The 19652-nt window shown below is 35.8% G+C and overlaps 12 non-coding genes across 12 annotated transcripts; all 12 read left to right on the top strand.

Annotated features, from left to right (window-relative positions):
- Window positions 1-1044: 1044 nt before the first annotated feature.
- TRNAF-GAA (transfer RNA phenylalanine (anticodon GAA)) lies at window positions 1045-1117 on the top strand. The gene has a single exon. It is a non-coding gene; the product is annotated as a tRNA-Phe (tRNA).
- A 1483-nt stretch (window positions 1118-2600) lies between these two features.
- On the top strand, window positions 2601-2673 carry TRNAF-GAA (transfer RNA phenylalanine (anticodon GAA)). Its single transcript has one exon. It is a non-coding gene; the product is annotated as a tRNA-Phe (tRNA).
- A 1483-nt stretch (window positions 2674-4156) lies between these two features.
- On the top strand, window positions 4157-4229 carry TRNAF-GAA (transfer RNA phenylalanine (anticodon GAA)). The gene has a single exon. It is a non-coding gene; the product is annotated as a tRNA-Phe (tRNA).
- Window positions 4230-4934: 705 nt separating this feature from the next.
- Window positions 4935-5007, top strand: TRNAF-GAA (transfer RNA phenylalanine (anticodon GAA)). The gene has a single exon. It is a non-coding gene; the product is annotated as a tRNA-Phe (tRNA).
- Window positions 5008-6490: 1483 nt separating this feature from the next.
- On the top strand, window positions 6491-6563 carry TRNAF-AAA (transfer RNA phenylalanine (anticodon AAA)). The gene has a single exon. It is a non-coding gene; the product is annotated as a tRNA-Phe (tRNA).
- A 705-nt stretch (window positions 6564-7268) lies between these two features.
- TRNAF-AAA (transfer RNA phenylalanine (anticodon AAA)) lies at window positions 7269-7340 on the top strand. Its single transcript has one exon. It is a non-coding gene; the product is annotated as a tRNA-Phe (tRNA).
- Window positions 7341-8045: 705 nt separating this feature from the next.
- TRNAF-GAA (transfer RNA phenylalanine (anticodon GAA)) lies at window positions 8046-8118 on the top strand. The gene has a single exon. It is a non-coding gene; the product is annotated as a tRNA-Phe (tRNA).
- Window positions 8119-9601: 1483 nt separating this feature from the next.
- On the top strand, window positions 9602-9674 carry TRNAF-GAA (transfer RNA phenylalanine (anticodon GAA)). The gene has a single exon. It is a non-coding gene; the product is annotated as a tRNA-Phe (tRNA).
- Window positions 9675-11157: 1483 nt separating this feature from the next.
- Window positions 11158-11230, top strand: TRNAF-GAA (transfer RNA phenylalanine (anticodon GAA)). Its single transcript has one exon. It is a non-coding gene; the product is annotated as a tRNA-Phe (tRNA).
- A 3673-nt stretch (window positions 11231-14903) lies between these two features.
- Window positions 14904-14976, top strand: TRNAF-GAA (transfer RNA phenylalanine (anticodon GAA)). The gene has a single exon. It is a non-coding gene; the product is annotated as a tRNA-Phe (tRNA).
- Window positions 14977-15681: 705 nt separating this feature from the next.
- TRNAF-GAA (transfer RNA phenylalanine (anticodon GAA)) lies at window positions 15682-15754 on the top strand. Its single transcript has one exon. It is a non-coding gene; the product is annotated as a tRNA-Phe (tRNA).
- A 705-nt stretch (window positions 15755-16459) lies between these two features.
- TRNAF-GAA (transfer RNA phenylalanine (anticodon GAA)) lies at window positions 16460-16532 on the top strand. Its single transcript has one exon. It is a non-coding gene; the product is annotated as a tRNA-Phe (tRNA).
- Window positions 16533-19652: the final 3120 nt, after the last annotated feature.

Genomic DNA, 19652 nt, shown 5'->3' with positions numbered 1-19652 from the left:
TGGCTTTCAATTTCTGGGGCTTTCTCTCTCTTCTACTACAGGAGAGAAGATTAATGAGCCCTAGCCTTCCACTGAACAATAAAACTAAAATTAACAATACTTACCTGCAATGCAGCAGCAGATACTAAGGTGTTCATGATTTTCATGGACTCACCTTAAATTACAATGAAATTTAGAATGAGAAAGTACCTGTAGCTAATTAAAGCTTATTCATTTGAAATCATTATAGTAATCCGAAATTGTGAATACATTCATCTTCCAAGCTGGCCGAAATAGCTCAGCTGGGAGAGCGTTAGACTGAAGATCTAAAGGTCCCTGGTTCGATCCTGGGTTTCGGCATGTTTGAACAGGTGTCTTTTAAAGTGAAAAGCTCGAACTGGAAGTAATTTCAAGATGAAATTCCATAATGTCAGCCACCAATTTTTCTTAGCAAAGAAGAATATTCAGCCCCATCTTTCAAATAATCAGAACATTTCATTTAATAACACTGTCCAAAAATACAGGATAAAAAGTGTCCATGATTTCAGTAGTCCGGGCTTGACTCTTTATGCAATTGTAATTATCTCAATGATAAAATTTCTCAGCATTTTGCATCAATGCTTCTATTATAAAATAAAGGTTTTGTGATGGGTGAACATACAGTATAAAAACTGCTATGAAATGCTATGTTTACATTCGAAGCAATCATGATGAAAGGAAAAACTGTTATATAACCTTGTGTAATCTTCCTGGCATGACTCAGTTTGGAGAAAGTTAGGTTGAAGATCCAAAGGATTGTTGGCTTTCAATTTCTGGGGCTTTCTCTCTCTTCTACTACAGGAGAGAAGATTAATGAGCCCTAGCCTTCCACTGAACAATAAAACTAAAATTAACAATACTTACCTGCAATGCAGCAGCAGATACTAAGGTGTTCATGATTTTCATGGACTCACCTTAAATTCCAATGAAATTTAGAATGAGAAAGTACCTGTAGCTAATTAAAGCTTATTCATTTGAAATCATTCTAGTAATCTGAAATTGTGAATACATTCATCTTCCAAGCTGGCCGAAATAGCTCAGATGGGAGAGCGTTAGACTGAAGATCTAAAGGTCCCTGGTTCGATCCCGGGTTTCGGCGTTTTTAAACAGGTGTTTTTTTAAGTGAAAAGCTCGAACTGGAAGTAATTTCAAGATGAAATTCCATAATGTCATCCACCAATTTTTCTTAGCAAAGAAGAATATTCAGCCCCATCTTTCAAATAATCAGAACATTTCATTTAATAACACTGTCCAGAAATACAGGATAAAAAGTGTCCATGAATTCAGTAGTCCGGGCTTGACTCTTTATGCAATTGTTATTATCTCAATGATAAAATTTCTCAGCATTTTGCATCAATGCTTCTATTATAAAATAAAGGTTTTGTGATGGGTGAACATATAGTATAACAACTGCTATGAAATGCTATGTTTACATTCGAAGCAATCATGATGAAAGAAAAAACTGTTATATAACCTTGTGTAATCTTCCTGGCATGACTCAGTTTGGAGAAAGTTAGGTTTAAGATCCAAAGGATTGTTGGCTTTCAATTTCTTGGGCTTTCTCTTTCTTCTACTATAGGAGAGAGGATTAATGAGTCCTAGCCTTCCACTGAATAATAAAACTAAATTTAACAATACTTACCTGCAATACAGCAGCAGATACTAAGGTGTTCATGATTTTCATGGACTCACCTTAAATTCCAATGAAATTTAGAATGTGAAAGTACCTTTAGCTAATTAAAGCTTATTCATTTGAAATCATTATAGTAATCCGAATTTGTGAATACATTCATCTACCAAGCTGGCCGAAATAGCTCAGCTGGGAGAGCGTTAGACTGAAGATCTAAAGGTCCCTGGTTTGATACCGGGTTTCGGCATGTTTGAACAGGTGTTTTTTGAAGTGAAAAGCTCGAACTGGAAGTAATTTCAAGATGAAATTCCATAATGTCATCCACCAATTTTTCTTAGCAAAGAAGAATATTCAGCCCCATCTTTCAAATAATCAGAACATTTCATTTAATAACACTGTCCAGAAATACACGATAAAAAGTGTCCATGATTTCAGTAGTCCGGGCTTGACTCTTTATGCAATTGTAATTATCTCAATGATAAAATTTCTCAGCATTTTGCATCAATGCTTCTATTATAAAATAAAGGTTTTGTGATGGGTGAACATACAGTATAAAAACTGCTATGAAATGCTATGTTTACATTCGAAGAAATCATGATGAAAGGAAAAACTGTTATATAACCTTGTGTAATCTTCCTGGCATGACTCAGTTTGGAGAAAGTTAGGTTGAAGATCCAAAGGATTGTTGGCTTTCAATTTCTGGGGCTTTCTCTCTCTTCTACTACAGGAGAGAAGATTAATAAGCCCTAGCCTTCCACTGAACAATAAAGCTAAAATTAACAATACTTACCTGCAATGCAGCAGCAGATACTAAGGTGTTCATGATTTTCATGGACTCACCTTAAATTCCAATGAAATTTAGAATGAGAAAGTACCTGTAGCTAATTAAAGCTTATTCATTTGAAATCATTATAGTAATCCGAAATTGTGAATACATTCATCTTCCAAGCTGGCCGAAATAGCTCAGCTGGGAGAGCGTTAGACTGAAGATCTAAAGGTCCCTGGTTCGATCCCGGGTTTCGGCATGTTTGAACAGGTGTTTTTTGAAGTGAAAAGCTCGAACTGGAAGTAATTTCAAGATGAAATTCCATAATGTCATCCACCAATTTTTCTTAGCAAAGAAGAATATTCAGCCCCATCTTTCAAATAATCAGAACATTTCATTTAATAACACTGTCCAGAAATACAGGATAAAAAGTGTCCATGATTTCAATAGTCCGGGCTTGACTCTTTATGCAATTGTAATTATCTCAATGATAAAATTTCTCAGCATTTTGCATCAATGCTTCTATTATAAAATAAAGGTTTTGAGATGGGTGAACATACAGTATAAAAACTGCTATGAAATGCTATGTTTACATTCGAAGCAATCATGATGAAAGGAAAAACTGTTATATAACCTTGTGTAATCTTCCTGGCATGACTCAGTTTGGAGAAAGTTAGGTTGAAGATCCAAAGGATTGTTGGCTTTCAATTTCTGGGGCTTTCTCTCTCTTCTACTACAGGAGAGAAGATTAATGAGCCCTAGCCTTCCACTGAACAATAAAACTAAAATTAACAATACTTACCTGCAATGCAGCAGCAGATACTAAGGTGTTCAGGATTTTCATGGACTCACCTTAAATTCCAATGAAATTTAGAATGAGAAAGTACCTGTAGCTAATTAAAGCTTATTCATTTGAAATCATTATAGTAATCCGAAATTGTGAATACATTCATCTTCCAAGCTGGCTGAAATAGCTCAGCTGGGAGATCGTTAGACTGAAGATCTAAAGGTCCCTGGTTCGATTCTGGGTTTCGGCATGTTTGAACAGGTGTTTTTTGAAGTGAAAAGCTCGAACTGGAAGTAATTTCAAGATGAAATTCCATAATGTCATCCACCAATTTTTCTTAGCAAAGAAGAATATTCAGCCCCATCTTTCAAATAATCAGAACATTTCATTTAATAACACTGTCCAGAAATACAGGATAAAAAGTGTCCATGATTTCAGTAGTCCGGGCTTGACTCTTTATGCAATTGTAATTATCTCAATGATAAAATTTCTCAGCATTTTGCATCAATGCTTCTATTATAAAATAAAGGTTTTGTGATGGGTGAACATATAGTATAACAACTGCTATGAAATGCTATGTTTACATTCGAAGCAATCATGATGAAAGAAAAAACTGTTATATAACCTTGTGTAATCTTCCTGGCATGACTCAGTTTGGAGAAAGTTAGGTTGAAGATCCAAAGGATTGTTGGCTTTCAATTTCTTGGGCTTTCTCTCTCTTCTACTACAGGAGAGAGGATTAATGAGCCCTAGCCTTCCACTGAATAATAAAACTAAATTTAACAATACTTACCTGCAATGCAGCAGCAGATACTAAGGTGTTCATGATTTTCATGGACTCACCTTAAATTCCAATGAAATTTAGAATGAGAAAGTACCTTTAGCTAATTAAAGCTTATTCATTTGAAATCATTATAGTAATCCGAAATTGTGAATACATTCATCTTCCAAGCTGGCTGGAATAGCTCAGCTGGGAGAGCATTAGACTGAAGATCTAAAGGTCCCTGGTTCGATCCCGGGTTTCAGCATGTTTGAACAGGTGTTTTTTGAAGTGAAAAGCTCGAACTGGAAGTAATTTTAAGATGAAATTCCATAATGTCATCCACCAATTTTTCTTAGCAAAGAAGAATATTCAGCCCCATCTTTCAAATAATCAGAACATTTCATTTAATAACACTGTCCAGAAATACACGATAAAAAGTGTCCATGATTTCAGTAGTCCGGGCTTGACTCTTTATGCAATTGTAATTATCTCAATGATAAAATTTCTCAGCATTTTGCATCAATGCTTCTATTATAAAATAAAGGTTTTGTGATGGGTGAACATACAGTATAAAAACTGCTATGAAATGCTATGTTTACATTCGAAGCAATCATGATGAAAGGAAAAACTGTTATATAACCTTGTGTAATCTTCCTGGCATGACTCAGTTTGGAGAAAGTTAGGTTGAAGATCCAAAGGATTGTTGGCTTTCAATTTCTGGGGCTTTCTCTCTCTTCTACTACAGGAGAGAAGATTAATGAGCCCTAGCCTTCCACTGAATAATAAAACTAAAATTAACAATACTTACCTGCAATGCAGCAGCAGATACTAAGGTGTTCATGATTTTCATGGACTCACCTTAAATTCCAATGAAATTTAGAATGAGAAAGTACCTTTAGCTAATTAAAGCTTATTCATTTGAAATCATTATAGTAATCCGAAATTGTGAATACATTCATCTTCCAAGCTGGCCGAAATAGCTCAGATGGGAGAGCGTTAGACTGAAGATCTAAAGGTCCCTGGTTCGATCCCGGGTTTCGGCGTGTTTGAACAGGTGTTTTTTTAAGTGAAAAGCTCGAACTGGAAGTAATTTCAAGATGAAATTCCATAATGTCATCCACCAATTTTTCTTAGCAAAGAAGAATATTCAGCCCCATCTTTCAAATAATCAGAACATTTCATTTAATAACACTGTCCAGAAATACAGGATAAAAAGTGTCCATGATTTCTGTAGTCCGGGCTTGACTCTTTATGCAATTGTAATTATCTCAATGATAAAATTTCTCAGCATTTTGCATCAATGCTTCTATTATAAAATAAAGGTTTTGTGATGGGTGAACATACAGTATAAAAACTGCTATGAAATGCTATGTTTACATTTGAAGCAATCATGATGAAAGGAAAAACTGTTAAATAACCTTGTGTAATCTTCCTGGCATGACTCAGTTTGGAGAAAGTTAGGTTGAAGATCCAAAGGATTGTTGGCTTTCAATTTCTGGGGCTTTCTCTCTCTTCTACTACAGGAGAGAAGATTAATGAGCCCTAGCCTTCCACTGAACAATAAAACTAAAATTAACAATACTTACCTGCAATGCAGCAGCAGATACTAAGGTGTTCATGATTTTCATGGACTCACCTTAAATTCCAATGAAATTTAGAATGAGAAAGTACCTGTAGCTAATTAAAGCTTATTCATTTAAAATCATTATAGTAATCCGAAATTGTGAATACATTCATCTTCCAAGCTGGCCGAAATAGCTCAGCTGGGAGAGCGTTAGACTGAAGATCGAAAGGTCCCTGGTTCGATCCCGGGTTTCGGCATGTTTGAAAAGGTGTTTTTTGAAGTGAAAAGCTCGAACTGGAAGTAATTTCAAGATGAAATTCCATAATGTCATCCACCAATTTTTCTTAGCAAAGAAGAATATTCAGCCCCATCTTTCAAATAATCAGAACATTTCATTTAATAACACTGTCCAGAAATACAGGATAAAAAGTGTCCATGTTTTCAATAGTCCGGGCTTGACTCTTTATGCAATTGTAATTATCTCAATGATAAAATTTCTCAGCATTTTGCATCAATGCTTCTATTATAAAATAAAGGTTTTGTGATGGGTGAACATACAGAATAAAAACTGCTATGAAATGCTATGTTTACATTCGAAGCAATCATGATGAAAGGAAAAACTGTTATATAACCTTGTGTAATCTTCCTGGCATGACTCAGTTTGGAGAAAGTTAGGTTGAAGATCCAAAGGATTGTTGGCTTTCAATTTCTGGGGCTTTCTCTCTCTTCTACTACAGGAGAGAAGATTAATGAGCCCTAGCCTTCCACTGAACAATAAAACTAAAATTAACAATACTTACCTGCAATGCAGCAGCAGATACTAAGGTGTTCATGATTTTCATGGACTCACCTTAAATTCCAATGAAATTTAGAATGAGAAAGTACCTGTAGCTAATTAAAGCTTATTCATTTGAAATCATTATAGTAATCCGAAATTGTGAATACATTCATCTTCCAAGCTGGCCGAAATAGCTCAGCTGGGAGAGCGTTAGACTAAAGATCTAAAGGTCCCTGGTTCGATACCGGGTTTCGGCATGTTTGAACAGGTGTTTTTTGAAGTGAAAAGCTCGAACTGGAAGTAATTTCAAGATGAAATTCCATAATGTCATCCACCAATTTTTCTTAGCAAAGAAGAATATTCAGCCCCATCTTTCAAATAATCAGAACATTTCATTTAATAACACTGTCCAGAAATACACGATAAAAAGTGTCCATGATTTCAGTAGTCCGGGCTTGACTCTTTATGCAATTGTAATTATCTCAATGATAAAATTTCTCAGCATTTTGCATCAATGCTTCTATTATAAAATAAAGGTTTTGTGATGGGTGAACATACAGTATAAAAACTGCTATGAAATGCTATGTTTACATTCGAAGCAATCATGATGAAAGGAAAAACTGTTATATAACCTTGTGTAATCTTCCTGGCATGACTCAGTTTGGAGAAAGTTAGGTTGAAGATCCAAAGGATTGTTGGCTTTCAATTTCTGGGGCTTTCTCTCTCTTCTACTACAGGAGAGAAGATTAATGAGCCCTAGCCTTCCACTGAATAATAAAACTAAAATTAACAATACTTACCTGCAATGCAGCAGCAGATACTAAGGTGTTCATGATTTTCATGGACTCACCTTAAATTCCAATGAAATTTAGAATGAGAAAGTACCTGTAGCTAATTAAAGCTTATTCATTTGAAATCATTATAGTAATCCGAAATTGTGAAAACATTCATCTTCCAAGCTGGCCGAAATAGCTCAGCTGGGAGAGCGTTAGACTAAAGATCTAAAGGTCCCTGGTTCGATACCGGGTTTGGCATGTTTGAACAGGTGTTTTTTGAAGTGAAAAGCTCGAACTGGAAGTAATTTCAAGATGAAATTCCATAATGTCATCCACCAATTTTTCTTAGCAAAGAAGAATATTCAGCCCCATCTTTCAAATAATCAGAACATTTCATTTAATAACACTGTCCAGAAATACACGATAAAAAGTGTCCATGATTTCAGTAGTCCGGGCTTGACTCTTTATGCAATTGTAATTATCTCAATGATAAAATTTCTCAGCATTTTGCATCAATGCTTCTATTATAAAATAAAGGTTTTGTGATGGGTGAACATACAGTATAAAAACTGCTATGAAATGCTATGTTTACATTCGAAGCAATCATGATGAAAGGAAAAACTGTTATATAACCTTGTTTAATCTTCCTGGCATGACTCAGTTTGGAGAAAGTTAGGTTGAAGATCCAAAGGATTGTTGGCTTTCAATTTCTGGGGCTTTCTCTCTCTTCTACTACAGGAGAGAAGATTAATGAGCCCTAGCCTTCCACTGAATAATAAAACTAAAATTAACAATACTTACCTGCAATGCAGCAGCAGATACTAAGGTGTTCATGATTTTCATGGACTCACCTTAAATTCCAATGAAATTTAGAATGAGAAAGTACCTGTAGCTAATTAAAGCTTATTCATTTGAAATCATTATAGTAATCCGAAATTGTGAATACATTCATCTTCCAAGCTGGCCGAAATAGCTCAGCTGGGAGAGCGTTAGACTGAAGATCTAAAGGTCCCTGGTTCGATCCCGGGTTTCGGCGAGTTTGAACAGGTGTTTTTTTAAGTGAAAAGCTCGAACTGGAAGTAATTTCAAGATGAAATTCCATAATGTCATCCACCAATTTTTCTTAGCAAAGAAGAATATTCAGCCCCATCTTTCAAATAATCAGAACATTTCATTTAATAACACTGTCCAGAAATACAGGATAAAAAGTGTCCATGATTTCAGTAGTCCGGGCTTGACTCTTTATGCAATTGTAATTATCTCAATGATAAAATTTCTCAGCATTTTGCATCAATGCTTCTATTATAAAATAAAGGTTTTGTGATGGGTGAACATATAGTATAACAACTGCTATGAAATGCTATGTTTACATTCGAAGCAATCATGATGAAAGAAAAAACTGTTATATAACCTTGTGTAATCTTCCTGGCATGACTCAGTTTGGAGAAAGTTAGGTTGAAGATCCAAAGGATTGTTGGCTTTCAATTTCTTGGGCTTTCTCTCTCTTCTACTACAGGAGAGAGGATTAATGAGCCCTAGCCTTCCACTGAATAATAAAACTAAATTTAACAATACTTACCTGCAATGCAGCAGCAGATACTAAGGTGTTCATGATTTTCATGGACTCACCTTAAATTCCAATGAAATTTAGAATGTGAAAGTACCTTTAGCTAATTAAAGCTTATTCATTTGAAATCATTATAGTAATCCGAAATTGTGAATACATTCATCTTCCAAGCTGGCCGAAATAGCTCAGCTGGGAGAGCGTTAGACTGAAGATCTAAAGGTCCCTGGTTCGATACCGGGTTTTGGCATGTTTGAACAGGTGTTTTTTGAAGTGAAAAGCTCGAACTGGAAGTAATTTCAAGATGAAATTCCATAATGTCATCCACCAATTTTTCTTAGCAAAGAAGAATATTCAGCCCCATCTTTCAAATAATCAGAACATTTCATTTAATAACACTGTCCAGAAATACACGATAAAAAGTGTCCATGATTTCAGTAGTCCGGGCTTGACTCTTTATGCAATTGTAATTATCTCAATGATAAAATTTCTCAGCATTTTGCATCAATGCTTCTATTATAAAATAAAGGTTTTGTGATGGGTGAACATACACTATAAAAACTGCTATGAAATGCTATGTTTACATTCGAAGCAATCATGATGAAAGGAAAAACTGTTATATAACCTTGTTTAATCTTCCTGGCATGACTCAGTTTGGAGAAAGTTAGGTTGAAGATCCAAAGGATTGTTGGCTTTCAATTTCTGGGGCTTTCTCTCTCTTCTACTACAGGAGAGAAGATTAATGAGCCCTAGCCTTCCACTGAATAATAAAACTAAAATTAACAATACTTACCTGCAATGCAGCAGCAGATACTAAGGTGTTCATGATTTTCATGGACTCACCTTAAATTCCAATGAAATTTAGAATGAGAAAGTACCTGTAGCTAATTAAAGCTTATTCATTTGAAATCATTATAGTAATCCGAAATTGTGAATACATTCATCTTCCAAGCTGGCCGAAATAGCTCAGATGGGAGAGCGTTAGACTGAAGATCTAAAGGTCCCTGGTTCGATCCCGGGTTTCGGCGAGTTTGAACAGGTGTTTTTTTAAGTGAAAAGCTCGAACTGGAAGTAATTTCAAGATGAAATTCCATAATGTCATCCACCAATTTTTCTTAGCAAAGAAGAATATTCAGCCCCATCTTTCAAATAATCAGAACATTTCATTTAATAACACTGTCCAGAAATACAGGATAAAAAGTGTCCATGATTTCAGTAGTCCGGGCTTGACTCTTTATGCAATTGTAATTATCTCAATGATAAAATTTCTCAGCATTTTGCATCAATGCTTCTATTATAAAATAAAGGTTTTGTGATGGGTGAACATACAGTATAAAAACTGCTATGAAATGCTATGTTTACATTCGATGCAATCATGATGAAAGGAAAAACTGTTATATAACCTTGTGTAATCTTCCTGGCATGACTCAGTTTGGAGAAAGTTAGGTTGAAGATCCAAAGGATTGTTGGCTTTCAATTTCTGGGGCTTTCTCTCTCTTCTACTACAGGAGAGAAGATTAATGAGCCCTAGCCTTCCACTGAAAAATAAAACTAAAATTAACAATACTTACCTGCAATGCAGCAGCAGATACTAAGGTGTTCATGATTTTCATGGACTCACCTTAAATTCCAATGAAATTTAGAATGAGAAAGTACCTGTAGCTAATTAAAGCTTATTCATTTGAAATCATTATAGTAATCCGAAATTGTGAATACATACATCTTCCAAGCTGGCCGAAATAGCTCAGCTGGAAGAGTGTTAGACTGAAGATCTAAAGATCCCTGGTTCGATCCTGGGTTTCGGCATGTTTGAACAGGTGTTTTTTGAAGTGAAAAGCTCGAACTGGAAGTAATTTCAAGAAGAAATTCCATAATGTCATCCACCAATTTTTCTTAGCAAAGAAGAATATTCAGCCCCATCTTTCAAATAATCAGAACATTTCATTTAATAACACTGTCCAGAAATACACGATAAAAAGTGTCCATGATTTCAGTAGTCCGGGCTTGACTCTTTATGCAATTGTAATTATCTCAATGATAAAATTTCTCAGCATTTTGCATCAATGCTTCTATTATAAAATAAAGGTTTTGTGATGGGTGAACATACAGTATAAAAACTGCTATGAAATGCTATGTTTACATTCGAAGCAATCATGATGAAAGGAAAAACTGTTATATAACCTTGTGTAATCTTCCTGGCATGACTCAGTTTGGAGAAAGTTAGGTTGAAGATCCAAAGGATTGTTGGCTTTCAATTTCTGGGGCTTTCTCTCTCTTCTACTACAGGAGAGAAGATTAATAAGCCCTAGCCTTCCACTGAACAATAAAGCTAAAATTAACAATACTTACCTGCAATGCAGCAGCAGATACTAAGGTGTTCATGATTTTCATGGACTCACCTTAAATTCCAATGAAATTTAGAATGAGAAAGTACCTGTAGCTAATTAAAGCTTATTCATTTGAAATCATTATAGTAATCCGAAATTGTGAATACATTCATCTTCCAAGCTGGCTGAAATAGCTCAGCTGGGAGAGCGTTAGACTGAAGATCTAAAGGTCCCTGGTTCGATCCCGGGTTTCGGCATGTTTGAACAGGTGTTTTTTGAAGTGAAAAGCTCGAACTGGAAGTAATTTCAAGATGAAATTCCATAATGTCACCCACCAATTTTTCTTAGCAAAGAAGAATATTCAGCCCCATCTTTCAAATAATCAGAACATTTCATTTAATAACACTGTGCAGAAATACAGGATAAAAAGTGTCCATGATTTCAATAGTCCGGGCTTGACTCTTTATGCAATTGTAATTATCTCAATGATAAAATTTCTCAGCATTTTGCATCAATGCTTCTATTATAAAATAAAGGTTTTGTGATGGGTGAACATACAGTATAAAAACTGCTATGAAATGCTATGTTTACATTCGAAGCAATCATGATGAAAGGAAAAACTGTTATATAACCTTGTGTAATCTTCCTGGCATGACTCAGTTTGGAGAAAGTTAGGTTGAAGATCCAAAATGTTGTTGGCTTTCAATTTCTGGGGCTTTCTCTCTCTTCTACTACAGGAGAGAAGATTAATGAGCCCTAGCCTTCCACTGAACAATAAAACTAAAATTAACAATACTTACCTGCAATGCAGCAGCAGATACTAAGGTGTTCAGGATTTTCATGGACTCACCTTAAATTCCAATGAAATTTAGAATGAGAAAGTACCTGTAGCTAATTAAAGCTTATTCATTTGAAATCATTATAGTAATCCGAAATTGTGAATACATTCATCTTCCAAGCTGGCCGAAAAAGCTCAGCTGGGAGAGCGTTAGACTGAAGATCTAAAGGTCCCTGGTTCGATCCCGGGTTTCGGCATGTTTGAACAGATGTATTTTGAAGTGAAAAGCTCGAACTGGAAGTAATTTCAAGATGAAATTCCATAATGTCATCCACCAATTTTTCTTAGCAAAGAAGAATATTCAGCCCCATCTTTCAAATAATCAGAACATTTCATTTAATAACACTGTCCAGAAATACAGGATAAAAAGTGTCCATGATTTCAGTAGTCCGGGCTTGACTCTTTATGCAATTGTAATTATCTCAATGATAAAATTTCTCAGCATTTTGCATCAATGCTTCTATTATAAAATAAAGGTTTTGTGATGGGTGAACATACAGTATAAAAACTGCTATGAAATGCTATGTTTACATTCGAAGCAATCATGATGAAAGGAAAAACTGTTATATAACCTTGTGTAATCTTCCTGGCATGACTCAGTTTGGAGAAAGTTAGGTTGAAGATCCAAAGGATTGTTGGCTTTCAATTTCTGGGGCTTTCTCTCTCTTCTACTACAGGAGAGAAGATTAATGAGCCCTAGCCTTCCACTGAAAAATAAAACTAAAATTAACAATACTTACCTGCAATGCAGCAGCAGATACTAAGGTGTTCATGATTTTCATGGACTCACCTTAAATTCCAATGAAATTTAGAATGAGAAAGTACCTGTAGCTAATTAAAGCTTATTCATTTGAAATCATTATAGTAATCCGAAATTGTGAATACATACATCTTCCAAGCTGGCCGAAATAGCTCAGCTGGAAGAGTGTTAGACTGAAGATCTAAAGATCCCTGGTTCGATCCTGGGTTTCGGCATGTTTGAACAGGTGTTTTTTGAAGTGAAAAGCTCGAACTGGAAGTAATTTCAAGATGTAATTCCATAATGTCATCCACCAATTTTTCTTAGCAAAGAAGAATATTCAGCCCCATCTTTCAAATAATCAGAACATTTCATTTAATAACACTGTCCAGAAATACAGGATAAAAAGTGTCCATGATTTCAGTAGTCTGGGCTTGACTCTTTATGCAATTGTAATTATCTCAATGATAAAATTTCTCAGCATTTTGCATCAATGCTTCTATTATAAAATAAAGCTTTTGTGATGGGTGAACATACAGTATAAAAACTGCTATGAAATGCTATGTTTACATTCGAAGCAATCATGATGAAAGGAAAAACTGTTATATAACCTTTTGTAATCTTCCTGGCATGACTCAGTTTGGAGAAAGTTAGGTTGAAGATCCAAAATGTTGTTGGCTTTCAATTTCTGGGGCTTTCTCTCTCTTCTACCACAGGAGAGAAGATTAATGAGCCCTAGCCTTCCACTGAACAATAAAACTAAAATTAACAATACTTACCTGCAATGCAGCAGCAGATACTAAGGTGTTCATGATTTTCATGGACTCACCTTAAATTCCAATGAAATTTAGAATGAGAAAGTACCTGTAGCTAATTAACAGGTGTTTTTTGAAGTGAAAAGCTCGAACTGGAAGTAATTTCAAGATGAAATTCCATAATGTCATCCACCAATTTTTCTTAGCAAAGAAGCATATTCAGCCCCATCTTTCAAATAATCAGAACATTTCATTTAATAACACTGTCCAGAAATACAGGATAAAAAGTGTCCATGATTTCAGTAGTCCGGGCTTGTCTCTTTATGCAATTGTAATTATCTCAATGATAAAATTTCTCAGCATTTTGCATCAATGCTTCTATTATAAAATAAAGGTTTTGTGATGGGTGAACATACAGTATAAAAACTGCTATGAAATGCTATGTTTACATTCAAAGCAATCATGATGAAAAGAAAAACTGTTATATAACCTTGTGTAATCTTCCTGGCATGACTCAGTTTGGAGAAAGTTAGGTTGAAGATCCAAAGGATTGTTGGCTTTCATATTCTGGGGCTTTCTCTCTCTTCTACTACAGGAGAGAATATTAATGAGCCCTAGCCTTCCACTGAACAATAAAACTAAAATTAACAATACTTACCTGCAATGCAGCAGCAGATACTAAGGTGTTCATGATTTTCATGGACTCACCTTAAATTCCAATGAAATTTAGAATGAGAAAGTACCTGTAGCTAATTAAAGCTTATTCAATTAAAATCATTATAGTAATCCGAAATTGTGAATACATTCATCTTCCAAGCTGACCGAAATAGCTCAGCTGGGAGAGCGTTAGACTGAAGATCTAAAGGTTCCTGGTTCGATCCCGGGTTTCGGCATGTTTGAACAGGTGTTTTTTGAAGGGAAAAGCTTGAACTGGAAGTAATTTCAAGATGAAATTCCATAATGTCATTCACCAATTTTTCTTAGCAAAGAAGAATATTCAGCCCCATCTTTCAAATAATCAGAACATTTCATTTAATAACACTGTCCAAAAATACAGGATAAAAAGTGTCCATGATTTCAGTAGTCTGGGCTTGACTCTTTATGCAATTGTAATTATCTCAATGATAAAATTTCTCAGCATTTTGCATCAATGCTTCTATTATAAAATAAAGGTTTTGTGATGGGTGAACATACAGTATAAAAACTGCTATGAAATGCTATGTTTACATTCGAAGCAATCATGATGAAAGGAAAAACTGTTATATAACCTTGTGTAATCTTCCTGGCATGACTCAGTTTGGAGAAAGTTAGGTTGAAGATCCAAAGGATTGTTGGCTTTCAATTTCTGGGGCTTTCTCTCTCTTCTACTACAGGAGAGAAGATTAATGAGCCCTAGCCTTCCACTGAACAATAAAACTAAAATTAACAATACTTACCTGCAATGCAGCAGCAGATACTAAGGTGTTCATGATTTTCATGGACTCACCTTAAATTCCAATGAAATTTAGAATGAGAAAGTACCTGTAGCTAATTAAAGCGTATTCATTTGAAATCATTATAGTAATCCGAAATTGTGTATACATTCATCTTCCAAGCTAGCCGAAATAGCTCAGCTGGGAGAGCGTTAGACTGAAGATCTAAAGGTTCCTGGTTCGATCCCGGGTTTCGGCATGTTTGAACAGGTGTTTTTTGAAGTGAAAAGCTCGAACTGGAAGTAATTTCAAGATGAAATTCCATAATGTCATCCACCAATTTTTCTTAGCAAAGAAGAATATTCAGCCCCATCTTTCAAATAATCAGAACATTTCATTTAATAACACTGTCCAGAAATACAGGATAAAAAGTGTCCATGATTTCAGTAGTCCGGGCTTGCCTCTTTATGCAATTGTAATTATCTCAATGATAAAATTTCTCAGCATTTTGCATCAATGCTTCTATTATAAAATAAAGGTTTTGTGATGGGTGAACATACAGTATAAAAACTGCTATGAAATGCTATGTTTACATTCAAAGCAATCATGATGAAAAGAAAAACTGTTATATAACCTTGTGTAATCTTCCTGGCATGACTCAGTTTGGAGAAAGTTAGGTTGAAGATCCAAAGGATTGTTGGCTTTCATATTCTGGGGCTTTCTCTCTCTTCTACTACAGGAGAGAAGATTAATGAGCCCTAGCCTTCCACTGAACAATAAAACTAAAATTAACAATACTTACCTGCAATGCAGCAGCAGATACTAAGGTGTTCATGATTTTCATGGACTCACCTTAAATTCCAATGAAATTTAGAATGAGAAAGTACCTGTAGCTAATTAAAGCTTATTCATTTAAAATCATTATAGTAATCCGAAATTGTGAATACATTCATCTTCCAAGCTGGCCGAAATAGCTCAGCTGGGAGAGCGTTAGACTGAAGATCTAAAGGTCCCTGGTTCAATCCCGGGTTTCGGCATGTTTGAACAGGTGTTTTTTGAAGTGAAAAGCTCGAACTGGAAGTAATTTCAAGATGAAATTCCATAATGTCATCCACCAATTTTTCTTAGCAAAGAAGAATATTCAGCCCCATCTTTCAAATAATCAGAACATTTTATTTAATAACACTGTCCAGAAATACAGGATAAAAAGTGTCCATGATTTCAGTAGTCTGGGCTTGACTCTTTATGCAATTGTAATTATCTCAATGATAAAATTTCTCAGCATTTTGCATCAATGCTTCTATTATAAAATAAAGGTTTTGTGATGGGTGAACATACAGTATAAAAACTGCTATGAAATGCTATGTTTACATTCGAAGCAATCATGAGAAAAAGAAAAACTGTTATATAACCTTGTGTAATCTTCCTGGCATGACTCAGTTTGGAGAAAGTTAGGTTGAAGATCCAAAGGATTGTTGGCTTTCAATTTCTGGGGCTTTCTCTCTCTTCTACTACAGGAGAGAAGATTAATGAGCCCTAGCCTTCCACTGAACAATAAAACTAAAATTAACAATACTTACCTGCAATGCAGCAGCAGATACTAAGGTGTTCATGATTTTCATGGACTCACCTTAAATTCCAATGAAACTTAGAATGAGAAAGTACCTGTAGCTAATTAAAGCTTATTCATTTGAAATCATTATAGTAATCCGAAATTGTGAATACATTCATCTTCCAAGCTGGCCGAAATAGCTCAGCTGGGAGAGCGTTAGACTGAAGATCTAAAGGTCCCTGGTTCGATCCCAGGTTTCGGCATGTTTGAACAGGTGTTTTTTGAAGTGAAAAGCTCGAACTGGAAGTAATTTCAAGATGAAATTCCATAATGTCATCCGTAACTTGTGTTCATTTCTGCTGCCTGTTAATCATCCTGCATGCTGCTGAGCCTCTAGTAGGGCAATTATGGTTTCTGTGCTCTGTTGAAGTACAGTGCAGAGGCAGGTGATAGAGACACGAGTTCTGTTACTGGGGATACTTTCCATAGCTCTTTGCAACTCATTAAAATGGAAATGAGAACCTTTTCCACTTCTTGGAAAGTGGCCTCCAGACATCACACATGGATTTATTGCATTGTTACCTATCCTGCTGGATTGGCATTTACAAATCTGCAAGTGGTCAGGGACGTGCCGTGATGATGCAAATCACATCATCAAACATTGCCCACCTCACTGATCACTGAGTGGTCTGGAGCGTGATGATGAAATTAGTGTCATCATAGGCCATGCCAAACCCACTCCATGTCACCACCTGGTTAAATATGTAATACACAGAGAGTTAAGATACATTACAGCAAAGCATGATATATTTGTTCTGCTGCTATGCTGAAACACTCAATGGAAAAGTCCCATATGGTCTAGCAGTTAGGATTCCTGGTTTTCACCCAGGTGGCCCGGGTTTGACTTCCGGTATGGGAAGTTGAAGGTTTTTTGAATGGCAACAACAGTACCACTTGTTTAATGCCTGCTCTGTTTATCTCAGCAACAAAATCCAGGAGAAACTGTGCTTTGGTTATGGAAATGGGATGTGGTCAAATCCACAGGATTTATATACCTCCCAACATTTCTGTATCCAAAATTAGGGCAGAACTGGTCTGACCCCATATTTCAACATCCATCTTCCAAATTTTGAGTGGGAAAACCCTATTTTATATGTAACACATCCTTCATGTGAAAAAAAAGAACTCTTGAACTTGTGGATCAATGGGTTTCCAGGGAGAGTTCACAACTTTTTAATGGTGCAGTAGGGATGTTCTGAATGAAACTAGACTACGCAAATGCTTACAAACCAATAATGTCTGCTTCTGTGCCCAGAATTTCTCCGCTTTCCTTAATAAGCATACAAAGGACAGGTTTAAGAGACCACGGATGTGAACTGAAATACAATATTACTTCTGAAATCCCATAGATCTGAACCCATAGAAAATGCATTGTAAAAACAGAGAGTACTGTGAGAAATAGTGGTGGCAGTGTGGATCATTGACTAGAAATCCATTTTTGTCTCACTGGGCAAAAGTTTGACAATTTGTCACCACAATTTCTGGAATTTTCATCAATTAAAAAAGTCAAGCTAAATTGGAGAATGCAGAAGAGGTTGAAAATTTTCCAGCATTTTTAATCTTGACGTAAAGGCGTCTGCAGTTGGAAAATCTAAGGAAGCTGTTTTCCCAACTATTTCTGAAGCTAATTAATTCAAAATGAACAAATAAAAATCAAACTTTTAATGATGTATTACCAATTATTAAATATGACAATTTTTACAACTTTTGATGAGCAAGTAGACCAGAAATAAAAATGTGGATCTCTTTATCTAGACAAGCAATTTTTCTGTTTTATGGATAATTCAATTCTGTTTGTGTTTTCACTCAGTCAGATGTAGTGCACATGACATCAGAAATCCTCTAAAGCAGAATCCTTCGATAGCTCAGCTGGTAGAGCGGAGGACTGTAGAGGAAATTGGTACAGAAATCCTTAGGTCACTGGTTCAACTCTGGCTCGAAGGAAAGTTTTTCATATCATTTTAGAGGGCAATTTCTGACATATTAAATACCCAGAAATATGCATGACTCATGCTGTTTATCTTTAATAGTCAGAGAAACTGTAATTTGTTTTCATTTCTGCTGCCTGTTAATCATCCTGCATGCTGCTGAGCCTCTAGTAGGGCAATTATGGTTTCTGTGCTCTGTTGAAGTACAGTGCAGAGGCAGGTGATAGAGACACGAGTTCTGTTACTGGGGATACTTTCCATAGCTCTTTGCAACTCATTAAAATGGAAATTAGAACCTTTTCCACTTCTTGGAAAGTGGCCTCCAGACATCACACATGGATTTATTGCATTGTTACCTATTCTGCTGGATTGGCATTTACAAATCTGCAAGTGGTCAGGGACGTGCCGTGATGATGCAAATCACATCATCAAACATTGCCCACCTCACTGATCACTGAGTGGTCTGGAGCGTGATGATGAAATTAGTGTCATCTTAGGCCATGCCAAACACACTCCATGTCACCACCTGGTTAAATATGAAATACACAGAGAGTTAAGATACATTACAGCAAAGCATGATATATTTGTTCTGCTGCTATGCTGAAACACTCAACCGAAAAGTCCCATATGGTCTAGCAGTTAGGATTCCTGGTTTTCACCCAGGCGGCCTGCGTTCAACTCCCGGTATGGGAAGTTGAAGCTTTTTTGAATGGCAGCAACAGTACCACTTGTTTAATGCTCTGTTGATCTCAGCAACAAAATCCAGGAGAAACTGTGCTTTGGTTATGGAAATGGGATGTGGTCAAATCCACAGGATTTATATACCTCCCAACATTTCTGTATCCAAAATTAGGACAGAACTGGTCTGACCCCATATTTCAACATCCATCTTCCAAATTTCGAGTGGGACAACCCTATTTTATATGTAACACATCCTTCATGTGAAAAAAAAGAACTCTTGAACTTGTGGATCAATGGGTTTCCAGGGAGAGTTCACAACTTTTTAATGGTGCAGTAGGGATGTTCTGAATGAAACTAGACTACGCAAATGCTTACAAACCAATAATGTCTGCTTCTGTGCCCAGAATTTCTCCGCTTTCCTTAATCAGCATACAAAGGACAGGTTTAAGAGACCATGGATGGGAACTGAAATACATTATTACTTCTGAAATCCCATGGATCTGAACCCATAGAAGATGCATTGTAAAAACAGAGAGTACTGTGAGAAATAGTGGTGGCAGCGTGGACCATTGACTAGAAATCCATTTTTGTCTCACTGGGCAAAAGTTTGACAATTTGTCACCACAATTTCTGGAATTTTCATCAATGAAAAAAGTCAAGCTAAATTGGAGAACGCAGAAGAGGTTGAAAATTTTCCAGCATTTTTAATCTTGA

Source organism: Mixophyes fleayi, chromosome 3 (genome assembly GCF_038048845.1).
Source record: "Mixophyes fleayi isolate aMixFle1 chromosome 3, aMixFle1.hap1, whole genome shotgun sequence".
Taxonomy (NCBI): domain Eukaryota; kingdom Metazoa; phylum Chordata; class Amphibia; order Anura; family Limnodynastidae; genus Mixophyes; species Mixophyes fleayi.
Note: the sequence above shows the minus strand (reverse complement) of the source record. Positions and strands in the feature narration are given on the sequence as shown.